Genomic DNA, 22297 nt, shown 5'->3' on the forward strand with positions numbered 1-22297 from the left:
CTTTCACAAGACGTTAGAAACAAGGAGAGAAGGGATGTGGGGAACCCAGGATATTTCTGAGGATTTCTGTCCTCTGCTTTTCTCCTTTCATCTGAATCATCCTCTCTGTTGCTATAGAGAAGTGTTCTTTATTTCCCAGCCCCCATGCTAGAAAGTAGCCCCTGCCAGTGAGTCCTAAGCATCCATTCTCTCCTCCATTCAAGAGACCAGCCAGATTATTCCTTCAGGAAAGACTTAGCCAGGGAGCAGGATCACAGTGTGAAAACAATATTGCTCCTACTACAAGGGTGGGGATGGGGGTGATGGAATCCCAGAAAAGCAAGAGGCTGGAAAGACATAATATTGTGTCCCCTACAAAAGTAAATTTAAAATTTCAACAATTGAAATAAAAAATTGTTGGATGAGAATATATATGTACCGCTATGCTTACATATATAAGTACTTATTATGTGCTAGGCAATATGCTAAGCTCTTTACATTTACACCTCGTTTAACCTTTGCAACAATCCTGTAAGTAGCTGTGTACTGATAAATGTTTAACAACTTGGTCTCTGGGGAAAAAAAAATCCTCGTTTGTAATGATTGCCAATTTCTATGGTGTAAATACTTGGTAGATTTCAAGGTACCAATATGACATCACTAAAGGTAGAGCTGGGAAAAGATGTGCATAATAGGCTCTTGGGAGCTGGTTAAGATTTAGCTCCAGCCCACCGCTACCTATAAATGAGGTATGACTTTTATCCCCATTTTCTTCCAGAGAAGAAACAGACACAGTGTAGTTAAATGACTCTCCTGGGTTTGCCCAGAAGAATCCATATTAGACCGCAGGCTGGCTGATGCAAAAGCTGGACCAAGGATTTACAAAAAGTGGTATAGTTTGGTATATAATAGTGCCATGCTTATCTTAAATTCTACCAGTCACTCTCACTGCTTAACAAAATACAGTGTCAAAAAGTTTCAGATCATTGTGTCTGGTGCTCTTATTTGGCATAAGAGCCATTTAGAGAGGTTTAGAGTAACATATCTCAATTTGCACTTCCAAGACTCTAAACCATAATTACAATTTTACCCAATTCTTTGCACCATACACTATCGGTATCATCTCATACACTCACAGCATCCCTGAAAGGTTCTTAACATTGCCAATTTACAGGCAAGGAAATAGACTCAGAGGTTGACTTCTCTAAGACCACGAAGGAGGTAGGGGATCCAGGATTCATTTCCAGGTTGAATCGATCTCCAGGATCCACAGTGAAATGCTAGTTAAAGTTCTTTGGGGCCTTCTTTCAACCTCCGCACGGACTTTTAAAGTTCTGCAGTCAAAATTCCTTGGCGCTTTAAGCCAGCAGTCTGCTTTACAGCCCAATATTCACTGAAGCAGGCTCACAGTCCTTCCTGAGTTTCTCCTGTGTGCACTGGTCCAACTTAGCATGTCTGTTCCCAGCCTCCTGGTTCCCAAGCACAGTTTTCTCATCCCTCAAAGTCTGCACTAAGGAGAAAATGCTGGGCCAGCCCCAGTGGCCTAGTGGTTAAGTTCAGCATGTTCTGCTCCAGCAGCCTAGGTTCGGTTCCTGGGCTCAGACCTACACCACTCGTTTGTCAGTGGCCATGCTGTGGTAGCAGCTCACATACAAAAAGAGGAAGATTGGCAACAGATGTTAGCTCAGAGCCAATCTTCCTCAGCAAAAAAAGAAAAAAAAGAGAGAAAATGCAAAAACAAAATGCATCCAGATTCACTGCATCATTTCCTCCCAATGAAGATAAGAAGGTTATTTAACCATAACAGAATCTTTTATCCAGCTCTTTTATCTGCAAAGAACACACCTTTAACATTGTAAGAAAGTTCTGGCATATTGTCCACATTTACTCACCTAGAACCACAAATTTCAGTCTAAGTTTAAAATCCTCCCTCCCCCTCATTTTCTATGGGGCACACTCAAAGCTAGTCTTGGTAAAATTATGTGGTGGGTCAAGACCAAGTTGAGACCATCCCCACTTTCAGTTCCAATACCTTCTCATCCATCTTTTCTTCCGCCTCCTTCCCCCTTCCCAAATATCACCACCCAGGACACATTTTATATTTTATTTCCCCAGAGCCTCTCTTGCTCTCAACTGATTCTCCAATCATTCATTCACTCATCCATTCAACAGTCATTAACTGGGGATGCTTTTATGCTAGCACTCGGCTCATCCTAGGGAGGCACAGAATACAAGTACCACTTCAGCAGTGGAAACGGTCATGTACAAACCAAGCTAAAGGAATATCAGCTAGAGATGCTCTAATCAACATATATGCAAAGAACAAGTGAGGTAGGTGAGAGAGTGATGGATTCTCCCGGAGGCTGGGCAGAGGATGGGGTTGAGTTCCAGTGGCTTCTGAGAAAAGATGACAGTTAGGCTGGGCTTAAAGGATAAAGAGGATTCTGTTAGGCACACAAGGGAAGGAAAGGCTGATAAAACAACACAGGCAAAAGCACAATGAAATGAAAATGGGTAGCATAAAAGCAGAGTCTGCAGTGGCTGGAATTTGGGGAAAATGGAAAGAAGGAATGCATCTCATTAAGCCCCCCCAAAGTCTTGAAGTGTTCCCCTTTCAGAGGTATTTGTTTTCACAGGAGCAGAGGTAGCATTCAGTGTTAAAAAGGATGCTTGACTGGGGGTCCAGAGGTCTGAGTTCTAGTTCAAAGTCTATCAGCAGCTATGTTTGAGGCATGTCAATCTCTCTAATCCTTCAACTCCTAGATGAAGAGGCTGGAGTAAGTGCTCTAAGAAGCCCAATGATAAATACATCTCCAGTGTGGACTAACGTGTGTGTGCTATTTCAGAGGAGTGACATTAAGTTCAGAGGGCTCTCTGTGCTGCTTCCCACAGCTTGGGGTGGTCCCTATTGGGCCCCACACTTCAAAGGAAGACAGCGCTCACCAGGTCTATGGTAGACCCTAGCATGTGGATTGTGAGAAAGCTCTGCTGGGCATACAGACCCTGCTCGTGAGTGAGAAGTTCTGTTGTGTGGACTAGCTACCTAGCTGCTGTCCTCAGACCGTACTCAGCCCACCTAACCTGAAGGACGACCTGCCTGACATTCTCAAGGGAAAAAATGTTTTGCCTAGGGCACATGCAGGGGTAGGCTAAGTTCATTTATGTATAATTAATGATACAATTATGAACTATAATCCCACAGGGGTCATATCATGTCTAATGCTCATAAACTAAAAATGTCACTGCTTTATCAATAATAGGATGCATACAGCCCACCCAACTGATCCTAGTGCACGCTATCAAAATATATCTCACAAGCTTCCCCTCAATCATCTCTGAGGGGCTAAAGCCTTCCTTCCTTCTGCCTCCCCTCCCATGTCTGTTGAGAGCAGGCACTAAGCTCCACACAGCCTATGGCACGGCCAGGTTCATCAGCTCCATATTCAATAAGGCATCAAATCTAGTTAAAATGTGGCCCGCCCACATCTGTTAAGCCATTCAGGGACTGTATTTCATTGAATCTGAGACCGTCTATTTTAAGAGGCACCATCATTTTATATACTTTTAGGGAGGAAAAAATCTCAGTCATTTAAGCTATGATAACACGCCTTAACAAAAGAACTCAATGATGAACAAGTCAGCCACATCAAAGTCTCGATTCTTTGAAATTTCCTTCATCTCTTCCAGGGGATTTATAGGAATTTCTTCTACCTTCAGGTACACTGCCATAGCAGGTGATGAAATGTATCATTTGCATGTCAGTTGGCAAAATGTAATACAACTTCATTTGCCTATGGATATCTTCTTTCTTAGGTCCTGTAATGCGCTTGGTTGTTGAATTCCAAGAAAATATTTACTGTCTTTCCTCCAACAGTGACTAGTTTATTCACTAATATCAAATGTATATCCTCCTGCTCTGTGTTCAGGACTTTCTGCATCCACAGTAACTTTTCATTCCAATGCTGACAGCATATTATTTCAAAAGACATTTTAAACAACAATTAAGCTCAACCTGTAAGGGATGAGCAATGCTCCCAAATTGATTCGAGGGACCACACATGAACAGCTCTGGCCGAGTTTGTGCACACATAGGCAATGACAACTCTGTCAGACCTACCATCTGGTCAACCGTGATTGTGAGAGGCCACTAATTGTAAGATGCATCTTGATTTCAAAGATGTTAAAAAGTGAAATAACATGCACCTTGAGTATTCAGGCTCCTTGATCTTCCAATTAAATGTTAGCCCAATAGCAAAAGGTTAAATTTGGGGAACTCAAGTCCTTAAGCAAAAGGTCACTGTTTTACTTATTCTGAATGATAAACAAATAGACCTCGGTCCCTTGGAATGCAAGTGTTGATTGATCAGTGTTCACTTTACTAAGGAAAGGACAAATGGAAGGAGGATTCCAGCAGAGATCACAGGTACTATCTCTCTTGACTTCTGTTTAACTTTGAGTTGCTTATCTTTGCCTTTAGGATGTGTAGACTGGGACACTCCCATAGGATGGGAGCATGTTCTCCTCCACGTCTCTAATTCTCTGGTATCCAGCCCAGTGCACAGACCACAGGAGACCAAGGAGGCATGACAACTAAATGCAGTGTAGTACCCTGAATTGGAGCCCAGAGCAGAAAAAGGACATAAGTGGAAAAACTGGTGAAATGCAAATAAAATGTGAAGATTACTCCACAGTAACATGCCAATGTTGGTTTCTTAGTTTTGGCAAATATACCATGGTAATTTAAGACGTTAACATTAAGCAACTAGATGAGAGGTATATGGGAATTCTCTTTACTATCTCTGCAATTTTCTGTAAATCTAAAATAAAAAGGTTATTTTTACAAAATGCATCTGTAGCAGTGCTACAAAGGAGAAGCACTGGTGCTTTGTGAGCATGTAATAAGGAGACGTGATCTATGCCAGAAGTCAGGGAGTGCTTCCTGATAAAATGGCTGCTGACTTGAGGTCTTAAGAATGAGGAAGAGTTTTATGAAAATTACAGGTCTCCAAGTCAAACAGACTCAGACTTGGAGATTACAAGAGCATTTTGGTTCCAAAAAGCCTTTTTTCCTTTTTTAATCAAACTCTTAAGTAATGTTGGCGATGCTTCGCCTCTTTCCAGTCCAGACCCCCGCCCCCGGGGGGCAGATGGAAGCCTTCGTGGGGTGAGGAGGCTGTGCCCTGTGTTCAAGAGGGCAGACTGTGTGTCTGCCTGGAGGCAAAATCAAGCCTGGCATTTCTGTTGTTCCATCAGGCTGACCTCCCCACAAGGGCAAGGATGGAAGGTTCTATGGCCCGTAATCTCTTTGGGCCCAAATGTACTAGGACAGAGGAAGAGGTGTTCCCTCCTCCACCAAAGCAAGAGCCCAGTTGGGCCTGAACTTGTCGCTCCTCCCCTGTTCCCCAGACATAGTGATATTCAAGTGAGGCTCAGACAGAGGCCGGCCGGACAAGACTTCCACGCCAGGGATCACAGGCTGGAGCTAGCTCGCTCCAGAGGACCAGGCTTCTGGAACAGCAAAGAATGTGACCGGGGAGCTGTGGGTCAGACTGAGGCCGCTGGGCCTCGATCAGCACTGGCACTAGTACAGATGACTGAATATTCCTGTCACCTTGGCTGAGGCCCCCACCCATCCCCAGAGCACAGGCCAGGTAGAGAGGATGGCTGGGAAATCATTATATAGCTGGTGACAACGGGAAGGTGGAGTTTTGTGCATGAACATGTAATATGTGCAAGTTAGACCGGTGAAAATCAACGACCACCTATTTACCAAAGTCAGCTCGCACAAGACACTGGCCTCTGGAAAGAGCCTGGAAAATGTCTTTAGAGAGAAGAAGGAGGGTGGACAATGAATTCCATGCCCAGACGTGGCAGCCTCAGGTGTTTACATTCTGTAGTGTCTTTCTACGTGCTGGAGCAGGCAGATGTTTAGTTTTCTTCATTGTTATTGCAGTCCTGCCTTCCACGGTAACAATAAAACAGGACACACGTCAGAGTCCAAGAGAGGTCCCTGGAAACCAAAGTCTTCTCCATCTTGCTTTTAGCAGACAAGTTCTCAATGTGATTTCTCTTGCCTAAGAGTAGAAGCGTCCACACTTTTATAAGGGCTTCTCTATTGTGATAGAAAAGGAGAACAAGATGTCACTTAATTTTTGCCTTCTTGTCTGATGCTGAGTAGTGCATTTTTTGTTGTTCGTGCCATGGAGTCGATTCTGACTCTTAGTGACCCCGTGTATAGCAGAGAAGAACCCTGCCTGGTCTTTTCGCGCCATCCTCTCACTTTCCGGTGCTGTAGCAGACGATGCTCTGCTGCTATTCACAGGGTTTTCATGGCCAATTTTTTGCAGGTGGGTGGCCAGGTCCTTCTTCCTAGTCTGTCTTAGTCTGGAAGCTCCACTGAAACCTGTCCACCATGGGTGACCCTGCTGGTATTTGAAATACCCATGGCACAGCTTTTAGCATCACAGCAACACACAACCTTCACAGTATGACAGCTGACAGTTGGGTAGTGTGGTTCCCTGACCAGGAAACAAACCCAGACCACGGCGGTGAGAGCATGGAATCTTAACCACTGGACCACTAGGGCTGGCTTGTGCGTTTTTACCAATGCAATATTTATCAGGCACTAACAGTATTTTCTTGCTGACACAAGACCCATAAAGTGCTATTTAGTGGGTCAGCATTGTCTTAAAACAAAAATTAGCAGAGTGCATTTACTGTAGTAATGGTAAGTATTACGTGTGAAACTCATTTAGTTCTAGGTATGTTTATTCCAGGGTGACAATGTAAAATGTGTTTCTCACTGTGGGTGCTGGTGAGTCACTACTGAAAGCCATTGCCATAGGGTTTCATCTTCGTCAGGGAGGACCTGGTACAGGGCTTCCCAAAGAGAGGTTCTGGGACCAGGAGCATCAGCTGGGGACTTGTTAGAAATGCGCATTCTCAGACACACCCCCCATGACCGCTGCCAGACACCCTGAATCAAAGCTGGGTGTGGGTGGGCCATCACAGAAGCAATCCAGATTATTCTGACGCACCAGATTATTCTGGTGCTCATGTTTGAGCACCACTGAGAAAGTACATTTTACAGACATGGAATTCAGGGAGAGGAAGTACCTTGCCCAAGGTCACACAGCTAGTAAATGGTTGAGCCCAAATGTGAACCTGGGTGTGCTAGAGAAAATTAAAGGGATGATGAACAATGAACAGATTCTCTCAAAGCAAATAAAATCTACTGCTTCTGTGAATCCTTTCATTGGTGTCACACTCAGGCCCATGCGTCCCGATCCAGGAAATGGATTTCAGAGAAATTTCCTTTACTGACATATTCCTCCCTCCCGGGAATGTTCCTGAAAATCTGTGTGTAACATCAATAACCTTTAGCTGTGTCATGGGTACCCACTATTTAAAAATCCTTAGCCTTCTTTTTCATCAAGTTTTTAAAGGCAAATGCTTGGGATTTTCATGTTAGATATCCTCTTCCAGGGAAGCGTTCCTTTGACTACTCCTCCTCGGGGCTTTTAAGAAAAGGAATGTGGGGCCAGATAAGGATGAGAGGTCAGAGAAGAGCAGAGAAGGAAAGAGAGACTAAGCTAGACACTGGATTTCTCTAAAGCACTGCTCCCACAGGTCATCCTCCTTCATTCTCCTGAAAAAGATGGGGCTTTTCTCCAGAAAACTCCATCAACACTGAAAAGGTCGGGTGGGAACTGAAATACAGACTCAGCCAGGATTCCTCAGCCCTGAAATTTCCAAGCTTGAGTCATTCACATGCCACTCTTATTGTCCTTTACTTTATCCACTTTTTGTGTATGAATAAATTTAATTTGCAACAAATCTTGTTATCATAGCACCCTAAATAGAATAGGAGTATTATTCTGAGAAGTAGAAGAAAACTTCATAAACAAATACACTGGAGACAAAATGATTTTTGTTTTCAAGTCTAACTTGGTATATGGCTTGTCAAAGACTCAGAGGCTGAGTGCTCTCTCCCCTCCCATCCACTCTCCTCCTCTCCTCTCCCGTCTCCTCTACTTTCCTTCTCTTCCCTCCCCTCCCTACTCCTTCTCTCTTCTCTCCTCCCCTCTCCTCCTTCTCTTTCTCTTCCCTTCCCTCTTTTCCCCTCCCTTGTCCTTCTCTTCCCTCCCCTCCCCTCCCCTTCCTCTCTTCTCTATTCCCCTCCCCTCCCCTCTCCTCTCCTCCTCACAACTCTCCTCTCCTCTGTCTTCCGACAGGATGACCAACTATTAGAGAGATATTGAAACTAGAATTGCACCAAATTAAGATTTTCTCCTTGAGTAATCAGTACTGAAAGAAAATAAAAAAGGAATCAAGAGGAAGTATATATGGGCACTCTCTGTACTTTCTGCTCAATGTCTCTTAAACCTAAAACTGCTCTAAAAAGTAAAGTCTATTAGTTTTTTAAGTGTACACATAAAAATAAAATTGAGTTTTAAATTGGAAGAAAAAAAGGAATTAACAGTCTCCCCGCATTAGTCAAGGTTATTTGATGCTGCTTTCTCATACTACCCCAAATCATCGAAAACTACTACCAAAAGTACTTCTCAGAGTAACATTGGTCTGTGGCCCACGTTTTGTGGAGCACTGCTTAGCCAAAGTCTGGTTATATGAAAAAATAAGAAGACAAAGCATAGATTGGATGGTTAGCTATTGATGGCAGAATGAAGTTGTGAGCCCTTCACCTTTCTGCCAAAGCCCTTCCTGATCTGGCCGTCACATTCATTTTTGCTCTTCTCCCGTTGCCCATGTACCACAGACGTTGTCTCAAACTCTATGCTCTTCCCTTCGTCTGGAATTTCCTCCCCCCATCTCTGCCTGTCTTATTCAAGATCACCCAGCAAACGCATCATTCCTTCAACTCAGCTCACACAGTCATGTGAAGCCTCCCATGGCTATCCCAGACAGAGAAAGCTTGTGTGTCTATCGTGTGTCTATGGAGCTGTGTGTGCACAACCATTCCAGCAGCCATCTTTCTGCAGGGTGTGGTGGATTTTTATGTCTGCCTAAGGTCACCAGATAAAATACATGGCACATAGTTAAATCTGAATTTCAGATAAACAAAGAATAATTTTTCAGTGTAAGTATGTTCTGTGCAATATTTAACTGGGTGTCCTCTGTTTTTTATTCGCTAAATCTGGTAACCCTATGTCTGTCTCCAATGAGACCCAGCTTCCTAAGGACACAGGTGATGGATTTCCATCCTCGTGTGTGCGGTCCCAAGAACATTACCAGGCACTTAGTAGAGGCTTGGTAACTATTGGATGGATGAATGACTACATGAATGACTGCTGCCCAAACTCCCATAGGAAACCCTAAGATTTCAACTGAGATCAGGAATACATTTTTATTTCTACCTAAGAATGGAGGTTTGGAAGGGGAAAGATAATGTGCTCAAATTTAATACATTCATAATCTATAAACTAGACCGGTAGGAAGGAGCAAATGTGTCTACATTATTCTCTATCCTGTCTTTAATACATATAATAACAAGTCACACACTGCATAGCTTCTATATACTTTACAAGTCTACCATCAGCTCCCACACAGATCACATTATGAGGGTGAGAACTTGGTATACTGAATCCAAAGCCAGACAGAATAAATAGCAGCAGCAGCCAGGAACAGAGCAACTCCATGTTGGGGCCAGTTCTGTCTCTATTAATCAGGTTGGCAATTAATCACCGGGTTTCGCTTTACAGCTTTCCTGTGAGGGCAGTGTGCTGTGATGGAAGCATCACAGACTCTAAAGTCAGACAGATCCGGTTTGTAGTCATGACTCAGGCGCTGCCAGGCCGAAGGCCTCTCTGGGGCTCAGTCTTCTCATCTGTAAACCAGGCTGTAATGGATACCTCCAGAAGGTCGATGCAAGTATTAAATGGAATAATGTCCATGAAGTGTTTTGTACACTACCTGTCCACGGCAAAGTGTTCAAGGATGGGAATGATGATGGTGATGAGGATGACTGTTTTCATTTCTACCATTCCAACCAGATTCTACTCTCTTTGAACATATGAACTGATACTTTTTTTTTTTACTTCTTTTGTATCTTCCAACAGCCTCTAGTACAATGTGCAATAAAGAGCAATCATCCTATAGACATCCAAAGAGACTGAAGTTTTTAAAAAGTTCAGTCTTTTAGTGCCTTTCATAAAGCTGACAATATTTAACCACGGAGCGGAGGGGAGGACCAAAAATTAGCCTTTATAGGTGACTAGTGGATAGCATGCTGTCTTTCACAAGTCATTTATAGGCTAAGTTTGGGCAGATAAGAAACGGTAGGGAAACAAAGAAGTAGTCACTTCCTTCTTAAAATAGTAAAGATCAGTTTTCACATAAAAGCTTCTCTTCTTATATTTCCCACCAAGATATTCTATTGGCTGTGTGCTCTAATCCCAGGCACCCACCACTGGGAACACACCTCATGAGGTGCTGGTTGCCCTGCGCACCAGCTGCTCAAGAAAAGAGTTCAGAATGATTGATAATCTACTCTCAGCAAACGAACACTCGCCATATAAAAGCCATTCTCCAGTCTTAGTCCTTATTCGTCTCTAGCTTAATTTACCTGCAGCCGTCATTAAACTTGTATTTCCATATTAAAATACATTGACTTAAGCCCAGTAAAGTCCTCATTGGCACCTGCCTTTATAACCATGTCACCCCCTGCCCAATCCAAATCTTCCCGGAACTCTTGGACCTCTGTGGCTTTGAACAATTTGCTTTACCTGAGATGTAATTTTTTCACCTGTACAATGAGAAAGTTGGGATTGTGTGGTCTCTAAGCTCCCTTTCAGCTCCATATCCTTAGGATCCCATCCTTCTGTTTTGTCATTGCTCCTCTTTAATTGAATCAGAGTCTCCCCGAGGCTAAGTTTAAGTCTGTGAAAGACTACCTTGGTCAAATTTCATTTTTCTCATCATTTTAACATTCACTTCTAGGTCAGCTCAAATACGTACTCAAGCTGATACAGGTAAAAAGGATTCAGAGGTTGAGGTTTAGCTCTTATTAACCAGAAAGTCCACTGACAACTTCTTTTACAAGGCTTGTGGGTTGAAAGGGGACTGACATCTAGAAAACATTCAGTAATTGTTGGTAGTGTCATTGCTGTTACTATTGTTATCACTGCAACGGGGAAAATTAATATATTGGAATTATTCCATCCTTGTCTATGCCCTTGATTGGGCCTGGGAATGAGAAAGCCAAGATATGGGAAGGGAGAGGAAGAAGAATTAGCTAAGAGTAATGGCCTGGATTGGTCTGTAGGCCAAAGTGAGAGAGCAGAATTAGGTCTTCCCAACTCTTCTCTGCTGTTTCCTCATTCACTCCCCATGTTTGTAGTTTGTATGAGGAGCTTATCCATGTTGAATGATTTAAAGGATTCCAGATGCCTTAAACTACACCAATAGTTATTCATTTCCTTATGTAAATAGCATCCTCTCCCAGTGGTCTTTAAAATGCAAATATACCCAGGTGGTAACACATGAAATTCCTAACACTTTTTTTTTAAGGTAAATGCCTTACGGCGGGAGGCAGGGTTGGGGGCGTCAGGGGTGGAGAAAGAAACAACCCAAGACCTGAGAACAGCTCAGTTAGAGATCAGGTTGAGCAAGGGTGGCGGTGAAGTGGGTAGAGAAAAGGACAGTAGCAGAGGGGACAAGATTCTATTCTGGAAAAGTGGAGCAGGGGACAGAGAAGATAACACTCCACTTACTTTATGGTTTCCCTTCTGAGCTACCTGCCCCTCCCCCACCAAGACGTCAAGGGCCTGTGGATTCCTTGGGGAGCCAGATCTGCCACATGCAGATGAGAATGTCTCTGTGGCTGTGGCAGTTGTGGCTTCTGACAGCATCTGATTGCCTTGTCCTCAGGCGACCTACAACAGCCCTAGGACACTTGATGAAGTGTCTACTCTAAGGATATTATTGAGGATATTGCAAATCACACCATGTCAGAATAATGATTCTTTTTCTTGAGAGCAGCTATTTTTTTTTGTGAGCACTGAGCAGGATTCCTGTAGTGGATGCTGTAATGTCCACCAGAGCCCTTACGCCAAGGGAAGGCCCCCAGCTGATAGTGGCTCCCAGTTCCCCCTTCTTCTGAGAATTGCTCTTGGCTGATGGGAACCCTTTGCCCAGGATGTTATGACCCCTCTAAAGACAGCCCATAGTCAATGACTAATGTGGGGGCACAAAAGGCCCCCTGCCTTAGGAGAGTAAAACCGTGATGGGGCTTATGCTCCAGAGCCCATTTCTTATGGATCAGCCAGAGGCTAGTCTTGACCTAAGACCTTGCTTGGCTCTGTCCCTTTCTCTCTCCTGCTTCACTCCCTCCCTTCGGGCTTTTTTGAAAGAGCACCCCCTCAAAACATTATATAAACCCCAATACCTGTCTTAGGCTCTGCTTCTGGGAATTTGACTCTCGTACACTCTACTTCATTGAATCTGAGACACTGTCAACTGTTAGGTCATTATTTTATGTATCACCAAGAAAGAAAAGATGCTGACAATTATGTGTGACGTGCTTTCAGTTGGAAGACATCCTAATTTTAGCGAAAACAAATAGGCATCTTTGAATATTCACATGGGCACTGTCCTTTGGCCTTAAAATTTCAGAGAGGGTACTTCAGATGGCTTCGTGTTTGCCTGTTTCAACACCAACGCACAGGAATAGACTCTGGCATCCACCGTCAGATGTTCTTCAGCCACTAGAGCATCAAGTCTCTTCAGCAGGTCATTCTTTGGTAAAGAAATTACTGCCACAAATTCTCCATCCTCTGGCTTCGGCTTAGGTCTTACATTTTCAGCAACATCTCCATTAATAGTTGTCACGTTGTGTGTGGTACAGTTTGACAAACCTGCATACATAAATATAGCTGGAGAACATTCAGCAACGTCACCTTTAGAGGCAGTTTCTTCCTCAAGCTCCCAAAGAACAGCTGCTTCCGGGCTTTCATTATCACCTACGACACTCGTGGGGAATTCAAGGCAGTAACTCCTCATTGGTGATCAGACCTGCTTCACCAGAACAATGCATTCATAATGAAGAGTTCTTTGCAGCACTGGGATGACCGCCACACCATCAGCCAACGGTCCTTTCCTGGTTATACTTTTCACAATTTCCCAAGTTCTTGTTTCACCAGTGGGATCCATGGAAGTTGTTTTTTCACTTGATCCATTTTCCTTCTGAAATTAACTCCTCTGAAATAACAGACTGCTTGGTATTTTGAAAAGAATCCATTGGTTCTTGGTTTTCCATTTTCAAACTAGTTAGTCTTCAGTGTCCTCAGGCAAGAAGTTCATGTCCAAAGTGTGGGGTGAAGGAAGGGTACTCAGGGGAACAAAAGAAGAAAGGACAAGACTGAGGTAGCAGGTTCAGCAGATCCTGGGGTTACTGCTTTTAAATCTTAGGTTGTTGTGAGAACTAAGCGTGTTAGAATCTGAAGCACATGGTTTATTCATATGAAATCCTGGGCACACAACAGTGAATCATCATCTCCCAGTGGATATTATTGCCTCTGCCAGGCAGTAGCCACAGCGTCCCTCCCTTGGACACCTCTGGAAGGACCAGGCCCACTGACATTGCACAGACTCAGCATAGCCATCAGATGACTTGTTCTTTCAGTCATTATAGTAATGAAACTATCAGGAACCAGGAGAGATTCAGGATTTTTCGATTGTGCCGCCATGGAATTACAACTCCCCACTAGAACGCCAGAGAACAAAGATTTTCCTCTGCTTGTTCACAGCCGTAACCTCAGTGCCCAGGACAGTGCTTGACACTTGGTGGCTACTCAATACGTTTAGCTGAATGAATGGGTGAATAACTCCCTAGCTATTTACTAGAATTACTAACGGTGAGAATTCACACCGTGGAAAGATGTGACTCATCGTTGAGTCAAATATAAAAAAAAAAAGGCTTAAACTGAATCTTTAGTCCCCCTTTGTCTATGGCAGCCTTTAAAATATCCCAGTTTATTGGGGCAATTTTAATGGACATAAACTTAATAAGTTAAAGTTATATAAGTAATTAAATTCAGCTTCTATTATAATTACTTATTGATCTAAGGCTGTCCATGGAGCACCTGGCAACAGGGAAAGAAAAACAGTAGCAGATGTCTGGACTTAGTTTGTGCTCACTAACTAATTAGATGAGGATTTTTTTCCCATGGAAATCCTAAGGGGTTTTTATTTGTCTCAAAAATTACAAGCTGGAATCCAGGGGCTTTGGCCAACTCTGTTTATCTTTCTTGCTTCTGGACTGGAAGACATTCTATCATTAAGATGCTTTTCCATATAACTAATCTTACTCATTAGAAGTTAATTTTGTAGTTTAAGTCAGCATTTTGATGATGCTGTATTTTACACAGTGAATAAGAGCATGCACTGGAGTCAGGCTGTCATGGTTTGAGTGGCAGCTCTGTCATCTACTAGTTGTGTGACCTTGAGCATGTTACTTAACCTTTCTGCCCTCCAGTTTCACAATCTGTAAAATGGTGATAAAATTATTTGCAATGATGATTAAACAACTAAACAATGCCTTGCACACAAGTGCTCTATGTGTTTTCTAGGTAAATTTTAAAAATGCACTTCCCAATACTTTTGTTCCCAAGACAGTTTTTCTTAATAATCGATTATATGATAATTTAGGTGCATGATAGAAGTTATTATAAACAGGTTTACATCAGGCTTGTATTCACACATGTCTAGTAAAAACAAGAAATGTAACTCCAAAATAAAGGCTTGATTGTGTTCGAGGATGATTTGGTGGGGAGTATCGGCTTAGGTTTTTGGCAGCATGCAACAGAAATTCGCTTGCTACCTTAAGCAAAGCTGGGGAGGGGGCCGCCAGAACCAAGCCTCAGAAAGGACAGGCATCAGGCATTTCCAGGATGTGAGGAGCCGGGACCCATGGACACTTCCTTTAGGAATGATTCCAGTGATTTTTCCTCTTGTGTCACTCCCCTGGAGAGCTGAATTCTTGTGGGAGAGTTAGAGGTGAAGTCACGTGCCCACCATTGGGCCCAGTGGTAGGGAGCTGGAGTAGCACCTGGATGGCTGGTCCCAATGGGATTACAGGGAATGAAGAAGAGAGAGTTATCCAAAGAAAAGTAGAGCATTCCCAAAGAAATGGGGAGGGTTGCTGGGCAGGGCAAAGCAGCAGCTGTCTACCTCATGAAGAAAGAAGCAGGAGGGAGGGTAATGTTTTCTAAAATACCATTTATGTTTATACTTTAGGCCGTTCCACGAATTTAAATGTTTCTCTCCTCAGAGGGAACTCCCTAAGAGGCTGGCTCATCCTCAGGGCATTCATGCAAAAAGAGCAGGAATCTGGCAATAATCATAAACTTCTTTCCCTGGACTAATGAAGCAGATCTCCAGTTGTTCGGTTGCATTCATTTAAATACTAATCTTTGCCTCATGGTTTCATAATGGCAATAATTTCTAGTTCAATCAAAACACATTATGCTAAACTTTCAGAGTTCAACAAATGGTAAGCTTACAAAAGTGACTCACATATTCATGAGTCCCTTTTCCAGTTGGGTTGTTTTTGGCTACAAGGACCAGAACACCCAACTCGAAATTGCTTAAGCCAAACAAAAATGTATCGGTGCACATAACTGAATGTCAAGATGTGGACAGGCGTCAGGGGACTTAATCCAGCGGTTCCAGCTCCATTTCTCTGCAATTACTCTGGTGATTTCTGCCCTTGTTTTCTATGTTCTTCATCTCAGGATGGAAGCAAGATGGCTGCAGAATTTTCAGGTCTCACAACTACAAAAACAATATCCGCAGGAAGATAAGATTATTTTTTATGCAGCTCTCAGGAATACGGTTACTTTCTTTAGAATCTTCTCGTGAGCTTTCCTCTTATCTCGAGGGCCCAGATTGGGTCATGTACCCAATCCTGAAACAACCCTTGTGGCCAAGGAGAAGCCATCTGCTAACAGGCTTGTATCTGGGTTCTCGAACCAGTCACTGGCAAAGAGAATTAAATGATCATACCTGGCCCCCAGCACACAGGCTACTAGACAATAAGAAACAGGAGGAATGTATGTTAAAGGGAAATGGGGTAGGCATTTATTTTTTTCCTCCTGAATATCTGAACCTCACTACAGCCCTAACCCTATGTCTGAGTAACTTAATATTTAGTGGAACACAGAGGCCACTTTCCACTAACAATGGAGACCCCAGCATCTTTCTGACCTCCCCCGCAGCTAGAGCAGAGGCATGTAACAGATGCTCCACTGACCACACATAACTCTCTGTTGGGTTCTTTTTAGAACCCATGATGCAAAGAGCCAGGAACTTCCTGGAAAATCCGTTTGAGTGGCAGGTGACTTCCAGGAACAGCAGTGGCAAGAGCAATGGTATACGCAGTGTAGGGTTGCCAGATTTAGCAAATGAAAATATAGGAGACCCAGTTAAATTCAAATTTCAGATTAAAAAACAAGTAATTTTTAGTATAAGTGTTTTAGTATAAGTATATCCCAAATATTTCATAGGACATTATTATACTTTAAAAATTACGCACTGTTTATTTAAAATTCAAATTTAACTAGGCGTCCTGTGTTTCCTCCAACAACCCTAATCTGATGACATCCAGTTTCCAGTGGCAGCAAAGTGTTTGGTGGCAGTGGCAGACGAGTCCTCACCAGACTGGCTTTGTGCCTTGGTTTGGGTTGTGGTCCATCCTACTACCTCTTTCTCTTGCTCCTGCTCAGTTTCCAAGATGAGTTCTGCGTCATTACCAGAAATTCTGTTTGAATAAATCATACAACGTAAGCTTCAGTTGCTTGCAACTATGAACTCTGATCATATAACCCTCAACATCTACTACAAAAATTTGAACCTGCCCTTTAGCATTGATATCAGCATGAAACACAAAGTGGGAAAGTGGAACATTTTAAAAGCAGAAGTAGTGTGGTACTGCCTTCTAAAGTCTGGGCCTGAGGAGAATAGGGTTCTTTACAAGTTTCTGCTTTGTCAGTGGCTTAAGGAATTTCAGAACAATGCCTCCTGCTTCAAATCTGTGTGTAAAATGGAAACAATTCTAGAATGTTAGATAACTTAAAAAATAAGAATTATAAAATTCTAGCATCAAAAAATCCTTTCCCTTGCTAGGACTTTTTCTTTAGCCTATCCTGACTAATAAAACTAAACTCTTCTCATATATAATAATCTCACTATTATTAAGTTTAATAATATAAATACAATGAAAACCTGTAGCTTAAAAAGCATCATTAAGGGGCCAGCCCCGTGGCCAAGTGGTTAAGTTCGCGCAGTCTGCTTCAGCGGCCCAGGGTTTCGCCAGTTCGGATCCTGGGCATGGACATGACACGGCTCATCAGGCCATGTTGAGGCGGCATCTCACGTGCCACAACTAGCAGGACCCACAACTAAAAGTATACAACTATCTACGGGGGGGGGGGGGGGGGTTGGGGGAGAAAAAGCCAAAAAAAAAAAGCACCGTTAATACTTTTTGGCTCCTAAATTATACCACATTCTTATTAACCATCTTACTTTCCCAGAATAATATATCTTCATGGTTGAATTCCCTTTGGATCAAAAGCTGATGCTAATTTACCAGTTCTCATTGGGTAGCATAATGAAGCAATTTAATTATACTAATGGTTATAAATTGGAAACACTGCCCTCCTTTTTCTTTAGATCATGAAAGAAACATCTTGGTTCTAGATCGTGAAGTTTGCTACCCTGGGGATAGTGGGTCTCTTGGGCTACTGGCTTATTAAGTGATGGTAAAGGTTGCTTGCTGAGGTGGAACATGTTGCTTGTAAGCCAGACACAGCCTCTCCAGGCTTTTCCAGCTTTATTCCCTCATAGGCGGAATAGCTGGCATAGCTCTGGAAGCCAAATATGAAGCAAAGATTCTCTGAACAATTGACAATTTCAAACATGAACAGGCTACTAAAAAAGGGGTGGTGGATTTTTTTTTTCCGCTCAGCATCCATTCCTCTTTTCTCACATACCCTGGTTTCTGCAAAGAAAAGTATTGCTCCTGTATCTCGTGAAATCTAAGAGAGACAGTAAAACCAAAGCCTGCCATTCTACTAAAGAAGCTGAGGGGTCCTTGAAGTCTCCTTCTACAGGATCCTACTTCTCACTGTCCCAGCCTAGCCAAAGTGGTGGAGCATGTGACCTCAGCCTGGTCCAACATGTGGCTATATCGACTGATCCATTGCATCAGAGCCAATGGGACATGATAAAACCTGGACTGGGACTCCTGAGAAAAAAATATTTTTGCTCTTTTTCACTGGATTTGAAGTGTTAGAAATTTAGGTTTGCAACTGCCACCACAGTGAAGGAGCTGTTCTGAAAATAGGGCAAATCAGAGGATGTAGAAACAAAAGACGAAAGAGAAACTAGGGCCTGATCACTCAACCTCCTTCATCAAGCCATGACGGAAGCCAGACCCACCCTTGGAATTGCCAATTTCCCTTTTCTAGGTCAGTTTGCTTCCTGTCACTTGGAACAGACAGAGGTCTAAATGATACAATTGGTTTTCCCCCAACATGCAAGTGAGAGGCTGTCTAGAATGAAGAATAGTCACAGCCAGGCCTAGGACCAAGGCCTCCGACTTCTGGATCCTTATTAGGCGGAGTCTGATCCAGGATCTCCTGCAGCATCCCTGGTAACTTCAGGCAAATCACCTCACTTGGGCATCTCTGTCTCCTCCCCGTCAAAGGAATATTCGTACTCGCCCAAGAGACTCACATGGCCATTGAAGGGGTAGTAATATTAAAGGAATGGATACAGAAATGCACATGTTCCAATATTATTCTGTTACAACGTAGTAGTAGAACATTTGCTTTCCAAGCAGTCTGGAAAGCTTTACCAAAAGAAGCAACTCTGGAACCACACTTTTTGTTTTTCCTGAAGGGCATGATTTGTTCCAAAATCAGAGAGTGTACACATCAAATTAACTTTTAATTCAGCTACCTTGCAGTTCATTTTTTGTTTCCTATGTAAATCTGTGGTGGTCAATCAACCATATTTTCCACCAAGAGCTCATGGCTTGTTTTCAGGTGGGAATGGTTAAAAGTTATATATAATAACATGTGTTTGACATCTATGAATAATTTTTATGATAATGTTCAAGAAGGGGATATTTCACAAAACTCTGTCCTCAACTCAGGATTAAATGGTGACTTACTGGTGTTTGGTTTTGCAGGGGGAGGTAGGACAGTGCCAGATTATGTTTCAGTTATCAGATTTCTCCAGAAAAACCAATGATCTTCTAAACATGTTTCCTGAGAAAATGACTACGTGTAAGTTACTCTACAATAAATTTCCTGTAAATTGCATAAGTGATAAATCAAAGAGGAGGAAAAGCTCAGTGCCTCTACAATTGTTTAAGAATTGTTTTAACATGGTAACTGGTTCCATAAAACATGCCATTTTATTGCTAGACAAAGTATTTACTAGTTTCTGCAATCATCGAGAAATAAAACAGAAAGGGGCCTGAAGTAAGCAGGGATGAAGCCCCTATTCCTCAGTCCTTGTATCTGTAAAAGGAAATTTTGGCTCCAAAGAAGGAATGATTATAGCTGCACATCTAAGTCGTTTTCTAATCCAGCGTTTTCAGGAATAAATTTGATATTTTGATCTTTGTGGGTCTGACTCATGCGTCTTCTTCCCAGTGGATTCCAAACTCACACAAAGGAACTTAGATGTGATCAATTACCTTCTCTAAAGCGGGAACTTTAGACGGAACATGCTTGGAGAGAGGACCTGAGATAAGCATGAGGTGCCTGGAGATACAGTGAATGAGAGCGAAAATGGCATGAAATGAGGTTGTGGAATAGGGAAGGATCAGACCATATATGATGGTGGCCATGGTCAGTGTTAGCATGATGCAATGGAAAGATCATTGAAGTGTTTCAAGTAAAGGAAAAACATGCTCAGATATACATATTGTGGTGTGAAAAATGGATTACAGGGGAGCAACATGTTAGAAGGGAGATGAGTTACGAGAGCATGGCCACGGTCTAGGTAAGAGATGAAGTGGTCCGAACCAGGGCAATAGCAGTGGAAGGAGAAATGAAGAAACTCCAAGTGCTTTATTGGGGTAAAAATATCCTTTACGAGCAAAACAAAGATGACCCCACATCTGGTTAAACTTACCGACAAGGATACATTTTTAAATTTTGTTGTTTCTTCAATTCCCTTTTGCTGATACAGACTCTAATTCAAGGACTAACCCTGTTTCCTCCCCCTGGGAGGTGGATCATGATAGAACATGTGTCTCACAAACAGCTGCCAAGTCACATTGATAAACAAGAGGTAAAGGCCAATAGGACATAAAAATCCTACTGATAATGTATTTATATATTGGCTTGTGACTCCTTGACCATACTCTCAAAGTTGCCAACATCAGAAATAGTTTTGAATGTACTTCTTGGACCCTTTAATTACTTCTCTGTAGTCAAGTGATTTCTAAATAGTTCTAGAATTAGACATCCTGGACATCTATGTATTTCAACTGCTCTTTTTTTATGTGTTAAGTATCCAACCACGGAAAACTCTTTTATGGGACCAGTCTCCTTCCCTTAAAGGGTACCTGCTCATAGGAATAATTGGGCATAGCTGGGTTGTTAATAGAGTGCCACTGACTGATTTGGAACACCAATGCCCATGCAGGGAAGCAGCAAATAATCAAAAATATGTACTTCCTGGTTGATCGGTGGTTGTAGAACAGGAGGTCATCCTCCCGACAAGAGTCAGGGTCACCCTTGGCTCTAGACCAATAGTTAATGTCATTGAGCAAAGATATTCTACCCACATTAACGCATACCTTTTGCAGAGATAAGGTTTCCAAAGTACAGTTACAGAAACTGGGCTCACCTGGCTTCTGTGGAAAGGATTTTTATTTGTTCTTCTTTCACTTTTTAAAAATAATTTACAAAGCATATATATTTCCATTACATGATTTGGTAAAGGCAGAACAGATATCCTTATCCCATTTTTGTTTTACACTTCACTGAGTTTTAGGATAGTCATAGTTGTATAATCATGACTACTATCTAATTCCAGAACATTTACAAGATCTCAGAAAGAAATTTAGTACCCACTAGTAATTATCCCCCATTCCCCTCCTCCCCTCAGCCTCTAGAAAGCACTAATGTACTTATTGACTCTATGGATTTGCCTATTGCGAACTTTTCAGATAAATGGAATTATACAATATGTGATCTTTTTTTGTCTGGCTTCTTTCACTTAGCATGTTTTCAAAGTTTATCTATATTGTGGCATGTATCATAACTTCATTCCATTTTATGGCCCAAAATTAATCCAGTGTATGGATACACCACACTTTGTTATCCATTCACCAGTTGATACACATTTGGGTTGTTTCTACATTTTATGCATTAAGAATAATGCTGCTGGTGATCATTTCACAATGTATACAAATACGGAATCCTTATGCTGTATACCTGAAACTAATATAATGTTATATGTCAATTAGACCTTAATTTTTAAAAAGGGAAAATAAAAAAATAAAGTTGCTATGAACATTTATGTGCAAGTTTTCGTGTGTATGTATATTATCAACTTTGTTGGTAGGAATGGAATTGCTAGATCATATGGTAACTGTTTATCTTGTTGAATAATTGCCAAACTGTTTTTCACACCAACTGCACCATTTTTCATTCCTACCTGCAACGTATGAGCATCCCAATTTCTCCACATCCTTACCAACACTTGTTATTGTCTGTCTTTTGTTATAGCCATCTTAGTGGGTGTAAAGTAGTATCTCATTGTGGTTTTGATTTGCATTTCCCCAATGATTAATGATGTTGAACATATTTTCATGTGCTTATTAGTCATTTGTATATCTTCTTTGCAGAAATGTCTATTCAAATCTTTTGCCCTTTCTTTTTAAATGAGTTGTCTTTTTTACTGTTGAGTTGTAAGAGTTCTTTATATATTCTAGATACAAGTCTTTTATCAGAAATATGATTTACAAATATTTTATCCCACTCTCTTGGCTGTCTTTTCCCTTTCTTGATGGTGTCTTTCGAAGCACAAAAATTTTTAATTTTGAAGAAGCCTAATTTATCTATTTTTTTATCTGATTGCTAGTTCTTTTGGTGTCGTATCTGTGAAATCATTGCCTAATCCAAGGTCACAGAAATTTACATCTATGTTTCCTTCTAAGAGTTTTGCAGTTTTAACTCTTACATTTAGGTCTTAGATCCATTTTGAGTTAACTTTTGTAAATGGTGTGAGGTAAAGGTCCAACCTAATTCTTCTACATGTGGATATCTAATTGTCCCAGCAC

General features: G+C 42.0%; 1 protein-coding gene and 1 pseudogene across 2 annotated transcripts in view; one reads left to right on the forward strand and one right to left on the reverse strand.

Annotated features, from left to right (window-relative positions):
- Positions 1–22297, forward strand: part of TXNDC8 (thioredoxin domain containing 8) — a 48671-nt gene that overhangs the window by 22714 nt on the left and 3660 nt on the right. The gene's annotated exons all lie outside the window — the stretch shown is intronic.
- On the reverse strand, positions 12598–13252 carry LOC106826880 (ADP-sugar pyrophosphatase pseudogene; annotated as a pseudogene).

Source organism: Equus asinus, chromosome 10 (genome assembly GCF_041296235.1).
Source record: "Equus asinus isolate D_3611 breed Donkey chromosome 10, EquAss-T2T_v2, whole genome shotgun sequence".
Classification (NCBI taxonomy): Eukaryota; Metazoa; Chordata; class Mammalia; order Perissodactyla; family Equidae; genus Equus; species Equus asinus.